This window comes from Lichenostomus cassidix, chromosome 8, assembly GCF_008360975.1.
Source record: "Lichenostomus cassidix isolate B80296 chromosome 8, HeHo_3.0, whole genome shotgun sequence".
In the NCBI taxonomy this organism is placed as follows: domain Eukaryota; kingdom Metazoa; phylum Chordata; class Aves; order Passeriformes; family Meliphagidae; genus Lichenostomus; species Lichenostomus cassidix.
This window is the reverse complement of record NC_139489.1, coordinates 27779899-27803719: the sequence shown is the minus strand read 5'-3', so window position 1 is coordinate 27803719 and position 23821 is coordinate 27779899. Positions and strand designations below refer to the sequence as shown.

The window sequence follows — 23821 nt, the reverse complement described above, 5'->3', positions numbered from 1 at the left end:
TTACTCAAATAATACTTGACTGAATTCTTTTAATACCCTATAGCAGTTTCCACAGGCTGTTTTTAGTCTCTATGGAAACATATTCAATTATTATTTTGTCAAACAGGACTGAATTGCTGCACAGACTCCCTGCCCACAAATGGGTACTTGAACTCTTGAATGAAATATCTCTACCCTCAGCTCCAGAAATAAAGGTCTGTTGGATACTCAAAGACCATTTAGTTTCCCAGCATGAAATGATTGTGATGGGGGAGAAAATTTGAATTGCCATGGCATAATCTTTAACACATCCTACTAAATCCTGCAGCTTGAGGATCTCAACAATTTCCCAACTTCTAGTTGAGGATGATATTAGGGTAAAAATAACCATTATCAGGAAGAAGACAAGGCTGCTTTGGCAGAAAGCTTCATTGTCTTGCCAAGGGGGTCATTGCTTTCTTACACATTGATCTGCAATCTGATTGATTCTTTCTACTTAAAATATCCTGCTGAAGGTGAGCGTGGTTGTTGAGGTTGTTTCACAGACCTTTTAAATTTTGACCTGTTTAGCAGTTTATATTTTGATCTTTCAGGGTTTTCACCATGAAAATCCTGAGCATGCCTGTAGGCAGCTTGTAGTCAGGTAATGCTGTTTAGCATGTAAAACATAAACCCATTAGATGGAGTGCAGAACAACATCTGTAATGCCAAGGCATAATCCTCAGCCCCAAATCTCAGTGTTTATCCTGCAGGTAATCCTCAAGTCAAGTCCAGCCCTCACACACAGGAGCAGAAGGCAGAAAGCAATATAGACTGGCTGAATTCTGCTAGGAGGCACTGGGGAGATAATTCCTGGGGCTTTTCCTAAAGCACGAATCACAACTTGGAGTCAGGGCACTTCAGTTCAGGGACAGAACCACTGCACTTCAGATGAGATGGACACAAAATGAAGAAGAGATAATCAAAAGTGCAAAAGTCCGCTGCAGAAACCTGGCAGCCAAAGGAAAAATATCCTTTGTCAGCTCTCATACTATTTTGCAGGAAAATTACCTTCTTTGCAATGTTGGAAAGCATTTTTTTGTTTATTTTCTTCTTGGGTAATTTTGATTTCTGTTTGGGTTTTTTGTTTGGTTGGTTTTTTTTCCTAAAAATATTTGTTTGTTTGTTTGTTTATTATGTTTTATGTATGATCCCTTTGGAGCACAGAGGGGCAATATCTTCTATAAGCAAAGGGCTAATTATGAACACCTTGTACATAACAGTGACCAGGTGTTCCTTTAAATATCACTGGGAGATTTATTACTAAAGCATAAAAGATGGGCTACAAAACTTTTTCTGTGGAAACCTGGCAAATATTGAGGGAAATACATCCTTTACCTTGTGCTGGGAATTGCCTTATTCTAGTTCTAGACCCAGAGCAGCTATGGAAAAGCTCTCTGATCTGGGAGGAGGGTGGAAGCAGCATGTTGTCCCCACATCAGATAGATGGCAATGGATAAAAGATTACTTTTCCTTCTTTTGCCAGTGACTGGTTCAGACTTTGGATTTAGCTGCAATTCTTTTCCTCCTTGAGCAGAGATCTTTCTCAGAAGTGATTGATGGATGAGACTTTGTGCCCCCAAAGGACAGAGTCCCAAAGCTCCTTCTAAGGGTCACATGAGGTCACATCACAGTGAACTCACAACTACTCCATTACAGCTTTCCTCCCCTTTCCTTTCCTCAGCAAATACCAACCCTAAAACAGCAACAAAGCCAAAAAGAAATCATGCAAAGTTTAGAAGTGCAAACATTTGGGCTCACCCCCAAACCAGGCCTGTATTCTATGCAGATATTGGGAATTGCCCTTTTTTTATTTTGCCTTTTTCTGTAGCCAGCTCTCTTGCACTGAAAATGACTCATGAATTTCCCACGTCTCAGTTCACCTGGGAGAGACTTCCAGCCCACTGCAGTGTGCTGAGCCCTGCTGAACGCACCAGTCACCTGTGCAGTACATTTGCAGAACCTTTAAGCAGCAGAGATTGAGCTGAGCTGCAGAAATAATCAGCTGCTCTCCTCAGGCTCCACTGCCAGGTAAGTGATTGGTGGAGATGCTGTTTCACACACCACTCATGATTCTCCTGGTTTGCTGCTCCAGGCGTGGAGTCACTGAGCAGTGAATCTAATTTAGTGCATGAGCAGCACTCATGTTCTGCACACCAACAACCTGCAAATACTTCCTTAGACACTACATTTTCAGGCTCAGGGAGCCCTCTCCAATTAAAAACAGATTGTCCTTAATAGAATCTATAAATGTGAACTAGAGTATCTGCTCCATTTTCTTTTGCTAGGTTGGTTTTTTTTTTTGCCTTTGTAACAAGTTTACCCCAACTGTTTTCGGCTTTATTGTCCTGATAAGAGAGCAAGTTCCATTTCCTGCCATCTGTTGCTAAATTTGCAATTTTCCACAAGATCACTAGGTATATGGGGGGGAGGTGTTTGTTACTTTGGAGAACTTACTACAGATAGGCAAAATGATTCTTCCATTTTTGACTTGCCAGGCCCTACCATGATGGTTTGATTTACAAATATTAAAGAAAAAGATGATTAAGATTCTGCTCTGACATTCTCCTCTTTGTGAGGGACTTTGTTGGTTTCCCAAGTTCACCTGTTTCTTCAAACTTACAGTTTATTTTTTGGGAGGTGATGGTTTCTTAAACTTGCTTTTCATTCAAGTGGTCTTTTGCATTCCCTATAAACTGCTTATGTGTCTGGTTTTGATGGATCATTCCTTTCAACAGCCAAGAATTTGCAGAGATGAGTGATTTTGCTGTGGCTCTGTTCCAGTTTCTCTGTACCCATGTGGAGATACATTTGCTCTTTCTGTTTACCTTTATTCTGAAATCTACACATAGTTGTTTGTCAAACCTGTACCTCACTGATGTTCTGCAAAAGCTGAAAAAAAATGTATGAAAATCTGTCCACGAGGATGGAGTTGATAATTAACACAGATCTCAAAGCAAAAGGAACAATAAATAAATGTTCATAAATGATTTGTAAGTGAGGGAGTTTTAGGAAAAAGTGTGGTCATATATGAACACAGAGAAGTTCTCAAACACATAGGCACAAATCTAACGAGGAGATACTGACTAAGGATAAATCCTCTTAACTTGGTTTCTGGTTCTGAGACTTACAAGAGCCTCACTGCCACTGAAATATTCTCATTTGGGACTCCAGAGGAACCACTCGTGCTTGTTTTGTAATGCTGCATGTGTTCCCCCTTGGATTCTGGGGGGGAAATGCTTCTTTTGCAGTGTTGTCTGCCAGTGCTGTCTATCACTCCTATGCTATTTCTGCCAACAAGTTCTGGAAGTGTTCAGCTAGTATCCACAAAGTTGGACAAAGGGCAGAATTATCGAGAACAGCGAGTTTCTCCATGTTTTATGAAAATAGGAAGGTAGTCCATAGGATGGAGAACCTGTTAAGTTGCAATGGGAGTACAAATAATCCATAGATACACATGGGAATTCAATGAGAGGCTAATTTATAGGGAAACCGGACTTGCTAATTTCAGCATTTACAGAACTACTTTCTCCTTGAATAATTTTTTTTTGCATTTGTATTTTACTTTTTAGAAAACCCAAAAAATCCCTGAAAAAACCCTCCAGCTATTATTTCAACACATTTTTAAAAGCATAAAGAATCAGAATATGCTTTAACCATAGACCACAGTATGTTAATATGCATTTACATTATTCATCATTCAAAGGGTTTTGCTAAGGTTGGTATATTTGCATTATTCCTACTTGTTTTGAGGTAAGGCAATATGTCACCTGTTATTATTCATTTCGTGCTGATCTGCTAAGTATTCCTTATTAAATTTATGCTTCTCCTAGCAGGATCTACCCTTTTGAGAACTTTAGGAGCACAGAAGTGGCACTGCAGTAATGTATGGAAAACACTTCAGTGTTTAGCTTTAGTTAAGGACACCATTATTGCCTCATAAATGTGTGCAATACCATATGCTTACAAATAAACAGCTGAAAAAAGGAGATTTTCCATAGAAAATTAGGTGAGGTTAAAATACATTTAATATTTTCTCTCATTCATTCACTTAAAGTGTAAAATATTTGTGACAAAATAAAAATTATTACAGAAAAGGTGGTATCTGAGGCCATGTCAGCAGCTGGTCTGGTCCTTAACATATATCCTGAAGAACACAGACTACAAAAAAGTGGATTTAATGAGTACTATTCTTCTATTAAAAGTAATTCTTCTTAAATAGCTAAAATCCTAGTCAGTAAATTGCATTTATGTAAAGAAACTTTAGAAAATTTTAAATTATTTGTTGTTATTATTCTTTGTACTGCATCTCTTTGATAGCTGCCAGACTGAGAGCACAATTTTCTGCAGATCAATACAACTCCTGCTGCAGGATCAACCTGAATCCTTTTAGATATGGATACAGTTAAAATTAATGAAATTAAAGCATTAATATTTAATTACCGGTAAACTTATATTGTCTCACAAGTAACAGCAAAAAGGAATGGGGAAGAACTTAAACAGTAAGACATTTCTCTTCTTCTGACTCAACTCAATAAGTAATATAATCTTTGGAAAAAAGACCATGAATCAAGGAAAAATTGATTTTTTAGAAAAAAAAATTATTTAGAGCAGGAGAACCCTGATTCTTAAGCCATGAGATCAGTGGGCATCTTCCAGCTGATGCCAACAGCCCATTAAACCACCTTCCTTTGTGGCTGAGTTTCCTCATGACACATGGCAGCAATTCTAACTCCAGCTGGGTTTCACCAGAGTTCACACGGCTGCAAATTTTTATCTCGTAATTAGTGGGCAATGAGAACCATAAGTCAAATTCTCTTTTATGCAGAGCAGTTCACAGCTCTGTTAATCTCCATCTCCTCTGTATCCATTGAACTTCCACACCTCTGAGCTCTCTGTCACCCTCAGGTCATGCAGGTGCTTGTGGCAGATCCTGACACAGATGTCACTAGCAGGAGAACAAACACTCTGGGGCACATCTTCAGGGTCAGATGTCCTCCTTAAAACCTCCTTCCCACCCTCATCACGGCTGTGGGGCTCAGGGAACAGTGCCAGCTGTCACTCTGGTGCTCAGGTCACCCGTGCCCAGCCCCAGGTGTCCCCAGTGCCACCCATGCCTTCACCCCAGCACAGCCCACCTGGGCCACAGGAGTGCAGCAAATATTCTCTTCGTGCTCAGCCAAATATTTGCACCTCTTCCAATATTTTTATGATGACCCCAATGTCCCCTAAACAGCCTTCCAGCTTTTTTATGCTCCTCATCCTCCTTGAAGGGTGAATTCCACAGAGGAGGACTGAGTTTCCAGGCAGTACATTTCCTTTTGTAAGAACACGGGAGCTGTTAAGACTCCAGTCATCATGTAACTATTCACAAGTGCTATGCTACAATAATCTACTTTTATGGGAGTTTGGAAGATGAATATAAAATAACATAATCCCCAGCTGTGCTGTTATGTGCAAAGCCATCCCATTAATCACACTCAGTTTTACTTTACAGCTTAAAGGTATGCAAAGTGTTGCTGCCATTCAGGTGCCTCAGTACTGGCAGTTGCACACCTTAACTGCATTTTAAAAGCTATCTTCTCAAGAAATTAAGCACTCAATCTTTTCCTTTCCTCCAGTGGAAATGGTAATTCAGCACCTTCTGATGTCAACAACATATGCAGAGCAGCCTAAAACTCTAAGTAAGCAAATGACACCTCAGCCCTGTGACAGCTTCCAGGCCTGAATATAACATGTTAACCACATAAGAAAAGCCCAATAATAGTTCAATAATTCTATTTCTTTACAGATTATCTGAACTGATTTACAACCTGCACTTTCCCATGAGGCTACTGAGCACAAGTAAAAGTACATGGTAAACCTACATCACTATGGGGACAAGAGGTTAGATTATTTAGGGTTTACAAGCATGAATTCATGCCAGACTGATATTGCCAATAAAGACATGAAAATCTTAATGACTCTGAGAGCTTGCAGACCTAAGAGTACAAACAAGTGATACTCAGAACTGCCCACTTCTTTCCTGGAGCTGAAAGCATTGATGGGATGTTGGGTTTGAATTGCAAGCAAGCAAATGAATTCAGATCTAAAAAAAATGGATATGAATTCGATTTAGGCATTAGGAAGGACTTGCTCCCTGGGAGGGTGGGCAGGCCCTGGCACAGGGTGCCCAGAGAAGCTGTGGCTGCCCCTGGATCCCTGCAAGCGTCCAAGGCCAGGCTGGACACTGGGGCTTGGAGCAGCCTGGGATAGTGGAAGGTGTCCCTGCCCATGGCAGGGGGTGGCACTGGATGGGCTTCAAGGTCCCTCCCAAGCCAAACCACTCTGGGCTTCCGCGATTCTACACAACAAAGTCAGGAAGAGAGGAAACATCTGTAACTGGTTACTACTTTTTATCTGATAGTTTGAAATCCCATTTTCTACTAAATCATCAAGGCAATACCTCAGATCAGACCCTTGGAAATTATGTGAAAAAGCCTTTTCTTCCAGAGTGTGGAAAGTTCTGTGACTCAGATGGCTCAGTCTGTGGTGTGCCCTCCTAAAATAAAGCCTCTCAGAGTGTAAAAGCAGAAACCACAAGTCAGGGCACTTTCATAAAGTCCCTGAGGATGGATCTGAGAAACCATTTATAACTTTTTTTTTTAAAAAGGCAAATGTCTCTGCATTTAAACTTGTGAGCTCAAGAAGTTTTTACTTGACAATTTTGAAGGAAAATTATATAGCTTTGTTGAGGAGAGAGTTTATAAATGTTCTTTTCTCACAGGTAAACAGGAATATGATTTTGTGTGCACAGATATTTTTATATCAATGTTTAGAGATTACAATCTGCAAACATTGCAAGGAATTTCTGGTTGTGTTTACTATCAAAGCTGGACATTTAAACAAGGAGTTGCATTAAAAACTTGTGAATTTCATGGACACAGAATATCAGTTCCATTTCACTATCACTGTCACACACAGGGTAACACGAATATAGTGAATGCTCTAGCAAACTTCAAAGGTGAAATAGATTAAATAGGTTTTTTGTAAAATAAATTTGAAAGTTTGGGCGAGATGTGTGATCCCATAGATTGTGAGCCTTGCAATGTCATGGGTTTCCCAAATGCACGGCACCATTCATCTGAACTTGTCTGTAGATCTCTATAACCACATGACTGTGTGCTATTCAGCAAAAAAAAAAAAAATAAAAAAAAGAAGAAACAGGCTCTGGAGTCATTATTTGCCAAGATTCACAGGTGCCTCCTGTAGAACTCTCTTTATAAAGCTTCACTGCTCTGTGTCAGGACACTAATCTCTATTCAGTGCAGAGAAATTCTGCCTTTCACGGACAGAGGGTCTATTTTTGTCTTTGAAGTTAATCCAACCCTAAGTTGCAGCAACACTTGGAAACCCAGATGCAGACATTCTGTATAGACTTCCTTTTAAATATTCATGGCTGGAAACCTGTTTCCCTCCTTCTGTCATTCAAAGCTGAGGATTCTGGCTCTTATGGACTTTTGCTCATCTCTTAATCCACAAGTAAAATGTTTTCTCTCCCACTCGGTTGATGTTATATCCAAATGTGGATATACATAGAGGAGCAGTCAGAATATGCAGCAGATGGTCAGCACGAGAAATAAAAAATCACTTAATGTCGAACAACCTCATACCACTGGCAAGACTCATTAAACCATGGGCTGGACTCAGCAAGACAGAAAGTGCTGCTCAAGGGTTTTGCGAGGTATCGAGGGCTAAATTGATGAAACAGAAAGTCTGCATGCTGGCCTGGGATTTGCTACATTGCTCTCTGCTCAGAGCTTATTTCACTGAAGTTTTGTCAAGGAACGCTGGGCCAGCCCCGTCAGCAGCTCAGCTTTCCATTTCCCAGCGCCTTGCTCCCATCTTGGACACATTTGCCAACTGTCTCGTTTATATTTATACTCGAGCTTAGCCATCACTCCAGGAATGATCCAACCCAGTAGTGCTTGCTGCAGATAATGCACTGATGAAGCAATCTACACAGATGGTAAGCTATCAGCTTACATTAAAAAAATCATCAGTTATTGTTCCCATTTTTTTCCAAAATTAAGGCAGCTTTGTTCAAAAATCTGTGGAATAATATATGCACAGTTTCAAGGACAAGATGCTTTTGGGCTCTTCTCAGGCCAATTAAAGAATTGTTTAGGATTTCATGTTAGCTATCAACAAGCAGTTTCTGAAATTTGGAAGATTTTTAAAAACCCACAACAAATTAATTAAAGTTTAAGATAATGATCCTGATTGTTGATTCTATTGGAAATATCACTGTTTAAAATAAGGAATAGAAACACAGTCTAAGCCATGTTGATAGAGATTTCTAATTGCTTTTTGAAAGGAAATGCCTTTCAAAAAGTTAATTTCATTCCAAATTTCTTTTCTATACATACATTAATTTTAATTAATGTGACAAATGCTGATGTTTGCTTTACTTTATCTAACAGGAGAGTTTTGAAGGCATATTGAAGTTTTTCCTGTCGTATGGGGAGGGAAGAACTAATTATCTAAGAATCTGAATGACTAAAAAGCCAGATAGGAAAATAATAAAGAAATCTAAAATTTTTGGGTTTTTTTATAACAAAAACTTGGAGAAAATAAATTTTCTCATAAATATGGCAGCAACTTCAAAATGGGAAAAAAAGAAAACTTGCCTTTCTGTAGAGGTTGTAATTACATTTATAGTTTCTTGAGTTTTAAGCAAATAGATTCATTGCAATGCAAGCAAAGAGAAGGTGATTCTGGGTGGAATTCAGAGAAGGCTTTAGTTTGGTTTGGGTCATCTTCTTTTTAATATCTCAACAATAGAGAGAAGTCAGTTATTAAAGGTAATAAAATATAACTAAGCAAATTAGCAAGTGTCACCCTTTGTCAGGAGTGCCAACACATTTTATTAGTTCTGCTCCTTGTAATAGGTAAGTCCTTTATTTTATAGTCACCATCATCTATCATTTCAAAGATGGGTTTCTAGAAGTCTGCTAATATTCTGACCAGGATAAATTCCTTACAAATTAATTGGAATTAATGCCTTCTGCAGCTGTGCTGTGTCATCTGCTACTTGAGGGGGATTTTTTAATGATCTGTGCTCACCCATTTTAAACTATTGCACTGATTGTATCTCCTTAATATGTCCCAGAGCCCAAAATAAGGGACTATATTTAGTCCAAAACAGACTATCTGTTCTGACTCAGCATTGCCTTTCAGCCACATGGGATCCCAAAATGTGATTTCTGTCAGTTCCTCCTATGATTTCTGACACCTTCCTGTGGTAAAAATCCCTTCCTGCCTTTTGCTGCAGAGGTATGTTTTGAAACCATGGGCCACAGATGGCTTGGACATTTGATTTTCTCTTTGTCATTGGTCATTATGCAGTTGTAGGATAAGGAGATAACTGTGTAATTGCAAAATACTGATTGGGATGAAGTGTGGAAGAAGGAAACTTGATACCAAGGCAATCTTAATTTCAAAACAAGACCCTGATGTCCTTCACTTGTTGGTACAATAAAATTCATTTGCATCCACTCAGCCTGAAGCTTTTCTGTTTCCTAACTAAAAACAACTCTAAAATTGATTACTTTTTTTAAAGAATATTACTGACAACACAGTGCTTTATGTTCGTTTCCTGAGGTATATCTGAGGCACTTCTCCAAAAGAATACAAAAGTGGCAAATTTGTATCAATGCAGATCTACAGCGTTTGTACAATGACAAAGGACAGGGAGGTGACAGCTGGAAGGAGCTTGGAGCAACCTGCTCAGGTAGAAGGTGTGGAACTGGATGAGATTTAAGGTCCCTTCCCACCCAATACAGCCAGGACTGAAGGAGTTTCTGGGTGCAGTCCTGGAGCTACACTGAGTTTTGTAAGAAATCTGTCAGGGCCATAAATGTTCTGGCAACACAACATACGAGGTGAATCCCTCAACAGCAAAGCTTTTCCCATGTGCACACAGCACATGTCACAGAGAATAGAACAACACCAGGTTTATTGTTTATCATGGACTTGCTTTCACCCCTCCAGCGCCAATCCCTTTCATGGAAAGGTGACAAATATTGGCAAGACAGTGCTAGCCTGGACCTGCTGCTGATTCCTGTCCCTCTGGGAGCACAGAGGGCTGGATGCTTCCAGCCTGTCTGCCTGGCACCTTGCTGGAGCAATAAATTCATTCCAAAATGAAAAGCAGGAAGGGAGAAGGACAAGGGGAGGGGGCAAAGGCAGTCATGTCATATCCCTGCTGTCAGCAGAGATGTTGGTATTACTCCTTGGGGTAAATCAGTGTACATTGTATTTGCCAGTCTGGATATAGCTACACACATGAGATACCAGTAAGGAATCCTTAATTTGAAAATTTTCTTTATGTTTCCAAAAATTAAATGTTCTTTAATATATATTTTCTTAAGTTTTTGTTAGTAAATTACACTTGAAAGTATCCATGGTAATTATGCACAAACTGAATTCTTATCTAATTTCAGATAAATCAATTTCCCTGCTCTTTACCCTTCAACTTCTTTCTATCCATTTATTTTGCTCCTATCAAGTGCATATCCAAGAAGATAATATATTACATCAAAAATTAATGCAATTCTGGTTTATAAAAGACATTATAGATTGTACATAAGAAATAATTATTAACTTTGGTAATTATGAAGCTCATATAAAAGAGTTATATCTCTATTTGTGTTGCAAATGGAAAAAAAGCCTAGCAGGAAAAAGTCAAATGTAACTTTGCATAAATATTTTCATAAACTCATGGAATGGTTTAGGGAAGAAAGGACTTTAAATCTGATCCAGTGCCACCCCCTGCCATGGGCAGGGAAACCTTCCACTGTCCCAGGCTGCTCCAAGCCGCAGTGTCCAGCCTGGCCTTGGACGCTTGCAGGGATCCAGGGGCAGCCACAGCTTCTCTGGGCACCCTGTGCCAGGGCCTCCCCACCCTCCCAGGGAGCAAGTCCTTCCCAAGAGCCCATGCAAACCCTCCAAAATGGGAGTATTCGCCATCACTTCCTCTTGCAATTTCCCAGTTTCAAATGGAGCTGTGTGAACGTTTCAGCCTTTTTGAAATTGTATTCCAACAGCTCATCTCTGGAGTCCTTTCCTTTGCCTCCCGAACCGTGTGAGCTCTCCTCTGTTTCATTCTGCATTCCAAAGGGGCAAATGATGGCATTCTCAACTATGGTGGAAGGAAAACCTTTTTCCCAATGAGCCCAGTATTTGCACACCGCAGTTCTTGACCCTAAACTTGGGCTTGCACATGTTCCATGTGCAAGAGCCTCTGCATTTTTCAGTGGGGCCTCTATCCTGATTTGAGAAGGGAATTCTCTGCTGAGTGTGCAATTATCACAGTTAATAGACACCAAAAAAATTTTTTTTGGACAGAAAAAGCATTTTTATGGAACAGTTTCCACAAGCATTTCCGCCTTCAAATTATTTCCAAACAAATTTCAGCCTGCAGCGATGCCTTCTAGAACTTTACAGCTGGGCATGATGTGCAAACAGAGTTTTTTAAAGCTGTGGCACATGCACTGATTGCTTTTGCAGTCCCTGATTTGTCGCTGCGAGAGGCTGTGTGACAGCTCTGTCACCGCCCTCTTTGCACACTGCTGTCCCAGCCGGTGCCAGCCGCTTTGCAGCTGGTTCGGAGCCCCCCTAGCCCGCCGCTGTCCTGGGACTGCCGGGGAGTGGCCCGTGGGGACAGCAGCGCGTTGCAGGCTCCTTTGTGACGTGTGGCTGCGTGTGCCCAGAGCCCATTGTGACACCTGGGGACGCGGCCTGAGCGGGAGGCTGTAAAAGGGCACCGAATGGCTGGGGGTGCTCACTGCCGGGAGGAGCTGCTTCGTCTGGAGACAGCATCTCCCGCAGTAGCGAAGCGTCGCGGCGTGACGGAGATGGCGACGAGCGAGAAGAGCACCGTGGGCGTCCAGCCCGAGAAGAAGTGGCTGCGATTCCCTCGGAGGCAGAAGGTGAGGGATGCGCTAGCGGCTCTCGGGGCTGGGGCGGGCTTGCGGGCACGGAGGGAGCTGCTGTGCCAGGGCAGTCGTTTGCAGGCAGAGGGCCGGCTGGGCGTCATGCTTCTCTTGCTGCGTGCAGGTGTCCGACTGCGAGTCACGGGCAGCCCCGCAGGAAGCCGAGGAGCACCGTGACTGCCGTGCTGCGTCTGTGGCGCGGGCGGCAGCAGCAGGGAGCCGGGCAGCCCCGCACAGCCCCAGGGGCCGCGGCCAGGCTCTGCTGCGCTCGCTGCGGCGCGGCTGCCGTGCCATCGTGAGCGGGATGGCGGCTGTGACCCGGCGACGCGGCCAGCAGCCGGGGACACGGCGGCCCCTGCGTCGGGGCACGGGGACAGGGAGGGCAGCAGCAGCAGCCCCCGCCCTGGGGCCGGAGAGCCGGGCAGCTGCCCCGCACAGCCCCTGCTGGCCCCCCAGCCCGGAGCCCGGCCAGCTGGAAGCTCTGGGTGGGCAGGGGGCAGGGGCAGCAGCGGGGGCTGCCCTGAGACAACCTGAGGTGGAGGAGCAAGCCTTCTCCATGGCAGATTGGGAAGTGGACAGCCCCGAAGAGCTGTCTGAAGAGGAAGAAGGAAGAGGACCGAGCCCATCAAGTGAAGAAGAGAGACCTCCTTTGAGGCCAAGAGAGGCCTGGGCAGAGCACGGGGAGCTTCAGCCGTGCACAGGCACAGGCCAAGCCCCAGCTCTGCCCAGCAGAGCCCCTCACAGGGGGGAAGAGGCCTCCAACCCAGACCCCCTTAAGGACCAGTGCCCTCCCAGCCCCTCTCTCAGCCAGCTGGGAGATCTCCCTTGGCAGGGGACAGGGGCAGAAGCAGAGCCATGCCCGTCAGAGGCACCAGCAGAGGAGGGGTCCAGCTCCGACGAGCTCAGTTTGGTGTGCAGTTTGCCAGGGCTGGGCATAGCGTGGGCAGAAATCTCCCATCTGAGCTGGAGCATTGAGGAGGAGAGTAGCTCAGGGTCCTTCCCAGGCGAGGCATGGCATGAAGATGAAGAGAGAGGACTCCATAGGCAGCAAAGACAGAGCAGTGAGGAAGAGAGGCCCCCCAGGCCCCCGACAGCACAGGTATGGGAAGAGTTCATGAAGCTCGAGGCATGCACAGAGCAGAGCCCAGCTGAACCCTGCAGAAGGCAGAAGAAAACAAAGACCGCAGGCCCAAAGCCCTCAGAGTGCTGCCACATTGCCAGACCCTCGCCCTGCCAGCTGGAAGAGCTTGGGCAGTGGGCAGGACCAGAAGCGATGGGGCTCCTGGAAGAGCTACGGAGCGAGGAGCGGCACTGGTCCCAGGAATGCCAAGCTAGAAGTGAAGAGAGTCACTCAGAGTCCAGTTTCAATGACACAAATGAACTGGAGTCTCCCAGCGGCCCAGGACGACTCCTCAAGCTGTTTCTCCAAGACACAGATCAATCAGTGTCCAGTGGGGAAGACAGTGAGGAGCAAGAGCCGTGGCAGAGCAAGAGGGACGACATCGTCATCAACACCATCTGGGTCAACCCCCTGTGCCCAGCGCTCATGGTGGAGCCCTGCTCACTGCTGGCAGCAGAGGCAGACACTGCCGAGGCAGCAGAGGTAGCAAAGACAGCAGCGTCTGCTGCCCCTGGTGCACAGGCTGCAGCAGCAGAGAGCTGGGCAGTGGCCCCGCACAGCCCCTGCTGCCCCCGCAGCCCCTTGCCCGGCCAGCCGGCAGATCTCGGGCAGTGGGCAGGGTCAGCAGGGCAGCGTCACTCAGGGTCACTCCTGGCAGTGCTGCAGGGTGAGGAGGGGTGCAGCTCCAACAAGCTCAGGTCTGTGTGCAGTTTGCCAGGGCTGGGCACAGCCTGGGCAGAAATCTCCCACCTGAGCTGGAGCATTGAGGAGAGTAGCTCAGGGTCCCTCCTAGGTGGGTCATGGGCCAAGGACACAAAGGTGACACAAAGGACTGGAGAAGAGAGTGGCTCAGGGTCTCTCCCATTCGAGGCCTGGGCCGAAGACACCGACCTGAGTGAGAGCATTGATGAGGGCAGTGGCTCTGTGTCCCTGCCAAGTGACTTGTGGTCACAAAGCAGTGACCCAGCCTGGAGACCTGAGGACGAGAGTTCCTCAGGGTCCCTCCCGTGGGACTCTCCAGATGGCACTTGGGGACAGCAATTCCTGGAGTGGGACAGGCGGTCATTCGAGCGCTTGAAACGCCTGTGCCCACCCGTGGCTGTGGCCGTGGCTGTCCCCGAGCGGCGGCCGTCCCACTTCGGGAGGGCGCTCAGGGCTCTGCGCAGGGCGTTGGGGAGCCTCAGACATTTCAGTGCAGTGCTCCAGCCAAAAGGGCCATCCCACCATGGCTCTGTGCTGCCACTGCTGTGACATCCTCACGGAAAGAGCAAGAACCAAAGCAAGTCAGGGTTCTGGTCTGAGTAACCAAACCCTGACTTTGGCTGTGACATTTTCATTGATCCGGACGAGACGACTGAAGGCACCCTCAGTCATTCTGCAGGTGCCACCAAGTTGGGTGGCAATGTCCATCTGCTGCAGGGCCAGGAGGCTCAAGACTGAGGTGCCTTTGGAGCTGCTACCTCAAGAATTTGAGGAAAAAAATAGGAGGATATAATAGAGTAAAATCCTGTAGGTTAATATAAAAGTAGATGTTAGTAGAACCTTCTTCTAAAATTTAGGATAATGGGATAAAGGCTATCTTATGCCTTCTATTCCTGTTCAATTAATAAATTAAGGTATTTTAAAAAATAACTAACTAAATAAATTAATTAAAATTAAACCCTAATAACTAAATTAACTAAATTATTAAATTAATTAAACAAGGTAGAGAGTTTTGAAGATTTAAACTAGACATTACTTGGTAAAGTACTAGGAAGCTCTTTTTGTTTCTGATAGATAATATTATTTAGCATTTGGCCTGGAATATGTTCCTCTGGAATATGTTCCTCAGGCACTTGAGCTGTAGCTCTTGCTTGGTTAGAACAGGTTCCACAAGTTGCTTTTATTGAAATAAAATGATGGAATTGACAAATCAGAAGCGCTTGTTGTTTTCATTGCGCCGTAGTCCCCCACTGATTTGGGGAAAACTGCTGAAGCCTTTTGGTCTCTGGGGCGTTGCAGGGTGTGCTGTGTGGGGCAGAGGAGAAAGGCGCTGCCTGGGGCGGGAGGGATGCAGGGACACCAAGTGCTTGTGACTTGTGCCACAAGGCCTTGGTCTGATGCAAGAGCTCCTTTTCTTGCCTCCACTTCTCCTCCTAGAGAGCTGCCCTGGTGCAGAGATCATTCTGTAGGATCTGTGCAGGGAGGAGAGCTCTCAGCCATGCCAAGGAGATTTTCCAGAACTCTCTGTTCTGCGGGCCAGCAGCTGCCAGGCTGTTTTGTGGAACTCGTTGTGAGGCACACGGGGATTTTCCTGCCAGGGCGTTGGATCCCACTGGCTGTGTCAGGTGCCTGCAGAGGAGCTGCAGCACTCAAACGCATTTGCAAACGCAGCTCTTGCAGCCTGGCTGAAAATCTCCCGAGGCAAGGAGCCTGAGAGGACACGTGCTTGGCCACCCGCGTTGAAAGCAGCTGAAAGCTCCAGGACGCCACAACGTGCCACGCTGGACGCTGCCTGGCATTGGGGTTGATAGCAAAGCAGATGCTTGCTTTGTCTTTGCAGCCTCCGGCTGCTGCTCCCTGCCAGGTGAGCAATTGCCAGGAGATAGATGTGTGCAGAGCTGCCTGCGCTCCCTGAGCAGGCCTGGCAGGAGCTGCAGCACACGGGGTGGCAAGCCAGCCTGGCGAGGCTGCGAATCTCTTGGTGCTCCCCCAGAGGGGACTGCTGTGGGCTGAAAGGCTCCGTGTTTGCCGGGGGGTTCCACAGGAAAAGGGAAGATCCTCCCGAGCTCAGGCCAAGGGCAGCTGCAGCCCACTGAGGTGGGTGCTGGGCACCTCACGGCACCAATCCAATGCTGAGGAGCTGAGTGGTGGAATCCCAGAATCCCAGAATGGTTTGCCTTGGGAGGGACCTTGAAGCCCATCCAGTGCCACCCCCTGCCATGGGCAGGGACACCTCCCACTGTCCCAGGCTGCTCCAAGCCCCAGTGTCCAGCCTGGCCTTGGACGCTTGCAGGGATCCAGGGGCAGCCACAGCTTCTCTGGGCACCCTGTGCCAGGGCCTCCCCACCCTCCCAGGAAAGAATGTATTTCTTATATCTAATCTCCTTGCCTACTGGCCAGATCGGAAGCTTGTTCCTAGAAGTATGTCATTTGGAAGTGCATAACAATGGGGTTTGTGCATTCTGCATGAATTGGATGCCAGGGATTGATTTATGTTTTTATAAAGGAATGAAAGAGTAGACGATACACTTTGTGAACAAGTCCTGTGCAGGCTTACAGTACTTTTCAATGTATTTTTAAAAGTCAAAGGCTTGAAATTCCCATCATCTGCAGGACTGGAACTCCAGTCTTCAAATTTATCTATTCAAAGCAACTATATGTCCTTAGGTAAGATGACCTGAGGCACAACCCTGAAGGTTAAAGAATGGCATTTGATGTCCCCTTGAGGAGTTGATACCTCACCTTCAGAGCAATCTCACAAAGTAAATTGCATATGATGTAACCCACGTGAAGAATATCAGCCACTCGCTAGTGTCTGTCCAGTTCTATATCAATGCTTGTCTCACAGTTCTGCTGCTTGTTTAATTGAGATTGTATTCTGATTCTGATTGTGAAAAGCTCATTTTCAGAGTGTTGACAGACCTGACCTGACAAGCAGAGACTTTATTGTCAAAGCAAGGCATCGGAGCAATGAAAGGCTTTGCCTGAAATATGGATACGCCTGGCAGTATCCCCCACCTCACAAGTCCAGCCTTCATCTCCCCTTTCCCTCTGTGCTCATGTCAAAGCTTTCTTCTGCTTTGCAATAGTACCATCTCTCCACAGAGGAGGCAGGTTTTCCCTTCAAACAACACAGACCAGAGAAGTGTTTCTCTTACAGCAGTTCACGGCAGCCTGGGCTGGGACCCCACTGTAACAGACACTCTGGTTTTCACTGGGAAGTGACAGAATGGAAAAAGAGAGCCAGGGAGATGGGATCTAGCCAGGCTGTGGGACTGTGCAGGTCGCAGATTGAGGGGCTCTGGTGGCTCCACAGAGGGTTCCTGATCACGGAATCAGAGAAGTTGAGTTGGAAGGGAGCCCACCAGGATGATCCAGTCCAAGCCCTGTCCCTGCACAGACACCCAACAATGCCACCCTGTGCATCCCTGGCAGTGCTGTCCAAACACTGCTGGAGCTCTGGCAGCCTCAGGCTGTGCCCATTGCCTGGGGAGCCTGGGCAGTGCCAGCACCCTCTGGGGGAAGAACCTTCCCTGATCTCCAGCCTGACCTGCCCTGGCACAGCTCCAGCTGTTCCCTGAGTCCTGTCCCTGTCACAGAGAGACAGTCAGTGTCTGTCCCTCCTCTGCTGTTCACAAGCAAGTTGTAACTGCAGTGAGGTCTCCCCTCAGACTCCACATGAACAGACCAAGTGCCCTCAGCTGCTCCTTACATGGCCTCCCCTCAAGGCCCTTCACCATCTTCATGGCCTCCTTTGGATGATCTCCAACAGCTTTAGATCTTCCCTATGTTGTGGTGATGCTGGAGACAAAGCCCATTTGTACTTAGTTTATCCATGTCTCACTTGATGACTCATAGATGATGAAAAATATGCTGTTATGGTACATTTTGTAATGTCCATGTTCAAATATGCTGTTATTTTACAGGAAACCTGGAAGATACTACAACTTCCTGGACGTGGGCTAGCCTGAAGCCCAGGGTGCTCCAAGATCCAACATCTCCCTCTGGTGTCCTTGCCTGACCTCCAGCTGCATTTGTGGAGTACATTGTGCTGAAGGTGGTGGGGTGCTGTCCAGAGAGGCTCATGTCCACCATGTCACATGTCATGACTGCAAAGACAGATGGTCACCAGGCCAGGGGCAAGCAGGAGCTGCCAAGCCCAGAAATGTGTGCCAGGATCTATCCACATGTCAAGTAATTATTTTAAAGTGTAGACTTCCAAGGCTTGTGAGTCACTGCAGTGCTGGCTCTGATGTTGTCTCTGCAAGTGATTAATGGGGATAGGTGATGAAGATATCTTCAAATTTGGCCTGAGGAAAAGTCCTTTACAGCAGTTTGGTCACAGTAAAAGCCAAAATGCCAAAAGCAAGATCTTCAGTACTGTGCATCTAAACTGGGGATTAAATATGCTAAATACCTTGTAGCTGAAATTCTTTAGCAGCTTTTTCTTATCCCGTGTTTTTCTTTGTTTTTTTTAATTTATTTTTTTAATACCACATATCTATAAAATAAAATGTTATTTTAAGCACCTTGTGTTTCATTTTTGTCAAATTTTCGGATTCTTTAACTGAATGGAATTGCAAAATTTGCCTGGGGAAAAAAAATGAAAGAAAGTTTGGACATTTGGTTTGGAAACAAAGAGGTGTTTTGGTAGATGGAAGGGACAGAGGCAATTTGCAGGTAGCAAATTAGTGTCAGCAGATCTGAAATAAATGAACACTCTACAAACTGTTTCACGAGGGAGAAGAGGAAACTGAGCCCAACTTTCCACTTTCTCAGAACTGGACTGTATAGAGGAAGTTCACATTCCAACGGAACTAATGATTTCTGTTCGTGTCACCCTGTGACTCTTAGAAGTGAGCCCACAGAAAGTCACTCTTTGTGAGCAGATGATTCCCTTGAGTTGTGTTCTGCTGTTGCTCTTCTGAATAGTGACTCCTTTGAAGTGTTGTCTGAATATCCAGCAGTCACAGATAATGTGTGGACAGTCCAAGTCATATCTGTTACGTCCTTTTAAAGTACAGACTGTTTGCTAAGTGGTCAGTGATTCACTCTGATACTCTAGTATTGCTGGCCTCACAAGGTGTAATTCAACACACTGCAATATTAAATCAGTACCATATCACAGGTCTTCAATATCATTAAATCAGATATTGTGTCACACAGTACTGGTATCACACCTTTCATGTCAGAATGATTCTTAACTAAGATGATTTTCATTTTTCAAACCTCCTGTGACAAAATGTAAATTATGATAGCCAAAGCACTGCTAGGAGGGGACAGTTACACTGGTAGGTAGTTCACAGTTGAAAAGGACAAAACACTGGTGTGGAAATGGGATTTCATTGCACATATAGTGTTTCCAGAGCAGGAATACTCCTGCCCTGTGACATTAATATAAACTCTCTACTCATTCCACAGCACTCTCTGATGTGCTGAAATTACTTCATTCTAATGTTGCCATTCATCAAAAATATCAGAAGTGGAGTTGAGCAGCTGGAAAAATTTCCATGAGCAGCAGGTGGCCAAGAACAGCCTCTATGAATGTGCAATAGAGTGCTGCACCATTAGAAACCCAGATCTCCTTGAGAGGAAAGGTATTCCAAGGACAGGTGCCAAGAGCAGCCCTGTGTACATACAGCTCTTAAACCACGTGTGAAAACACTTCTATACACAAGAGTTTATCTCTGCTTCTCCTCCTTATCAGCCCTATTATTTGCAGGGCTCCAAATCATATTTTCATGTGTGTCACGTTAGTTTTAAATAACTCTAATCCCCAATCCAATTAAAGGTATCACCTCAAAGCGGATCATTTTATTTCCTTTGAGAACAGATGCAGACTTAGTATTCGGGTTAGTAAAGCAACCACTAGGAAACTGACCTTCGTTTTATCTCACACACTTTCATCTTCTCACCTTCCTGTGCTGTGCCATGCGACTTTCAGATGTGCACCTGGTGTGTCAGATCCAATCCAAATTTCCACTGGACAGGCATTCCTTCACATTAAAATTTGTAAATCCATTTTTAACTCCCAAATGCAATATCTTAATTGGAGCAGATGAGAAAAATATCTTTTTTTTATTTTCCTTTTTTTGATATACTGGTAATAATATATTTTTCTTTGTTCTTTCTCGCAATGACTTTTGTTTAGAAACATCTCTATGATCCTTTGTCCTCTATTAAAGAAGATGTTCTAAAATCAGACAAAATATTGTTTATTCAGAAGAATCATTTCCATTAGATCCAGCCCATCCAGAGGAGCTTTTGCTGTCTTCCACTGCCTTTACAAAACATCATTTTCCTTTAGACTCGCTGCTCACCTTCATTCCAGCAGCCTGTTAAGTGATGGATAATTAGATTTTTTTCCCTTGCATCCAATAGCACAAATGTTCTTTCAGAAGAAATGTCTCTGTGTGATGCACTGAGAAACTTTCATGTCTTGAACTCTGCGGCTTCCTTGGTGGAAGATTTTATTCCTTAGTGGTGTTGTGCCCATGAATCAATTACACTTATAGCAAAGCAATCTAAAGTAGCTGATAAACAACTTTGGGATGTAAGGAACTAATCCTGCATTACATCCTGAGGGAATGGGATTAACCTGCACTATCCTCTTTATTTCTTTTGTATTTCATTCTGGTTTCCAGGCTTCCAGGCCTCAGTGTTCTGAAGGACTGTGTTACAGATGCTGTAAAAAAGTCATCTATTTTAAATCTGTTTTTCTGCCTATGGAGTGAAGAGAAGACTAGGACACAAATCTCTTCTCTGAAGTGTTTTTAGAGTGTTCAGGCCTTGCTGTGCTTCTAGGGCATGGGAATATTTTGCTCTGTGAAATTCAAAAATAAGAGAAAAACAAGAAAATGCAAATTCATGGTTCTTCCTTCTTTCATAGCTGCCTGTGGTGCATTCTGTGGGAAATTCCAGAAAAAAAATCTAGTTTTAAAAGCAGAATTCTTTCTGAAGCTCTTCTGTTTGATGTAGCTATTCACTGCCTCTAGTGATGAACTCCTTCTAAGCTTCAGAGTATGCTTCTTAAAAAAAATAACCTTTATGGAGATGAGGACATGCTTCAAAAATAAGGCTGCCAAGAATGACGTTCCTTCTAGAAATAGCATTTTTTTATATGGTAAAATATTTTTTTAAAGTTATTAAGAAGTTTTGTCTCTATTTGTCTTCAGCTTCCGTTACGAGAATAAGATCCTTTTAAGAAATGTCTGAACTAGTGGTATAATTATCACCTTCACTTTAAATTATATGGTAATATTAAGCATCCAGTCTTTTCAAAAATTCAGATACTAACATTCTATTCAAAACTCCGTGCTTTTGTGTGTATGTGTCATACCTTGGTGTTCCAAGATTGAAATTCTTATTTATTTAAGATGCTGATAATCTTCATTTGCAGCTTGTTGCACCAGCTTTCCATCTAGTTATTATGCAAGGAAGATGCAATTTCTTTTCCACTGACTTATTGCTGTATTTACATTACATTTCTCCTTTTAATATTTTTGTTTACGTCTTTATTAAATCACAGATTGTACTGATTAAATTTGGCCTTAAGTGATGCTTTTTCATTATGAAGTGGTTTAAAGTGCATACAGATAAGGTTCATACCTACAGCAATGTCCTGTACTGAGTGTTCTCACTCAAAAGGATGACATTAGTCAAGGAACCCATTTGAATGACACAAAAAGAATGAAACCAAGTTCTAAACTGGCACTTCTGAAGGAAGAATTGAAAATTTCCTCTCTCTTCAATGTCTTTCACTAGTGGTTGGATATTAAACTAGAGGGAATCATTGCTGTCCTTACTGAAAATTATTTGGGAAAGGGAACATTCTCCTTCTCCACCAAGACAGTTTATATTTTATGCTGTCAAGCACAGAGATTCCAGTCCCCTCCCTTTGGTTCCATGATTTGGGTGGATGTGAGTGCCAGCACACCCCCAGCTCTGAGTCACATCAGGTGTCTCACTGACTGCAACTCAAGGGTAGCATCAGGGCTTCTGTTCTGGGGATTTTCAGCTTCTCAGCACAGTCATTGCATTTGAAATTAAACCTTACTGCTGTGTTCACCAGAACAGAAAGAAAACCCACTTTCCCTCCCCATAACACAGTGACAAATGTATAACCACAGCTTTGCTTGCTGCTTCACCTCTTCTACCTGCCATAGGTGAGTTACAGTGGCCCTATGCTGGATAACTGATATTTACTTATTCCCGTCACTTGTTTTGTCTTTGACAAATGAAAAGGTTCAAATGAAAAGGTTCAAATGAGAAGGTTCAAATGAAAAGGTTCAACCTGAAGGTGTTGTTAAAGTGAGAGATGCTCACAGATGTTAGCCTTCAGTGCAGGTGTGGACTCTGCCCAACAAAAAAAAGACTCCATGTTTTTAAGGTCAATGCATCAATGCAATAAGAATATACTAGAAATTATCCCTTCAGCCTCTTGAAGCAGCAGAGCCTCAAATTCATGGAGGCAGAAGCTAACCTGGTAGTACTACTCCACAGAAGACATTTCTTTTTCAGAGTGCATTGTTTTTTAATTTTGTTTTTTCTATCACTTGAAATGGAATGTTTGATTAGTCCATGCTTATGCACAACGTGGGAGCAGATTACCTACATCGCAATTTCTCTGCTCCTTGTTGGCTTTGAATTTTAGTTGGTGTTTTTTGTTGAACTCAGAAAATCAGTAAATGCCCTTCTGATTACAGAAAGCATATTGATTAATTCAGGTGAATTTTAAAAGCTACACTCAGCAGTGCCATAATGGTTTACAGTGGAAATCTAAGGGTGTTAAATGTATCTTGGCATGATTTGACTTTCAGGAAAAGGACCAATTATCTGTTTCATGTTAATGAAAGCAAGCTTAAGAGCTGGGCAGAACATCTGGAACTTGAAAAGATTTGCACTGAACAGAATAAAATAAAAATAGTAATCCTGTGCCCACCCCCTCTGTACACAAAAGTGCTGCAGTAAATTGTTCTGACCGCTGGTGCAAACTGAAAGAAAACTACTTGTTCTTTATTCTAACTGAAGAATATAAACTGTGTTCTAAAAGAAGACATGGAAATGTAGTTTCTTTAACTTTCAAGTTAATTGAGTCTTTTTTTGCTATGAACAATGATGTTAGGAGAGGATTCAATGGTAGTTTGGTTTCCGGATTAGAAAATTAAAATATTAATGTAATTTAGTCTTATGATTACTAAGTGGCTTGCTGTTCAGGAGACATGAAAGAATTGCAAGCAATTCTGTGTAACTCATTAATTAAGTCCAATTTAGAACAATCAGGCAACAATTTGTTTCATGTTCAGTAGAGAAATTCTGTGGCCAGAGAAAAGAGATGAGTATTTTCAGTAATTAATGATAACCTTGACCATATGCAGGAGCTCCTTCAGGCGTGACCAAACCATTTCTGGCAGACTGCATAGATAAATCCCTATAAAACTCCAGTCTCAGAGAAAGTTTTCATGAATTACATTAAACTTGGAGGACATACCCCTCAGTTTCATAAAAGAGAAAAACCAACCCTCACCTCTGAGATACTCCTTTAAAATTCCATTGTCCATATCTTCTATTGATTTGTGGAATTTGGTGTAAAATTGAACATTAACAGAGTTGGTTTTACTCACTGCCAACACCATGACCTTTATTAAAAGGTGAAGCATTGCCTCTTTAATCTATATCTGAAAAGACATGTGCCCCAAAAATACCATTGAAAATAGTATTTACATCTTCATTAACTCAGTCTAATTTCTCTTTCCATAACAAAATTCACAGTAGCAGAGCCCAAACACCAACCTGAAGTTGTTTAGAAAGCCTTGGAAAAGAATGACATTTTATTCCAATTCCCCCTTGCTGTTTGAAGCCTAGAGTATCCATGTCACACAGAATTGCAGACTGACTTAGTCTGGAAGGGACCTTATATCGTGAAGATATTTTTTCTGCTTTTATTTCTATCTTCTCTTGAACACAAAATCATTTAGAACTGGGGTTTGGTTCTCTTGTTCCACTC

At 43.6% G+C, this 23821-nt stretch overlaps 1 protein-coding gene and 1 long non-coding RNA gene across 3 annotated transcripts in view; one reads left to right on the top strand and one right to left on the bottom strand.

The window, feature by feature from the left end:
* Positions 1-23821, bottom strand: part of LOC146434208 (BMP/retinoic acid-inducible neural-specific protein 3) — a 198612-nt gene that overhangs the window by 15697 nt on the left and 159094 nt on the right. The window lies entirely within an intron of this gene.
* LOC146434210 (uncharacterized) lies at positions 11862-18344 on the top strand. The gene is made up of 2 exons (XR_014853861.1): positions 11862-11990; positions 17742-18344. It is a non-coding gene; the product is annotated as an uncharacterized LOC146434210 (long non-coding RNA).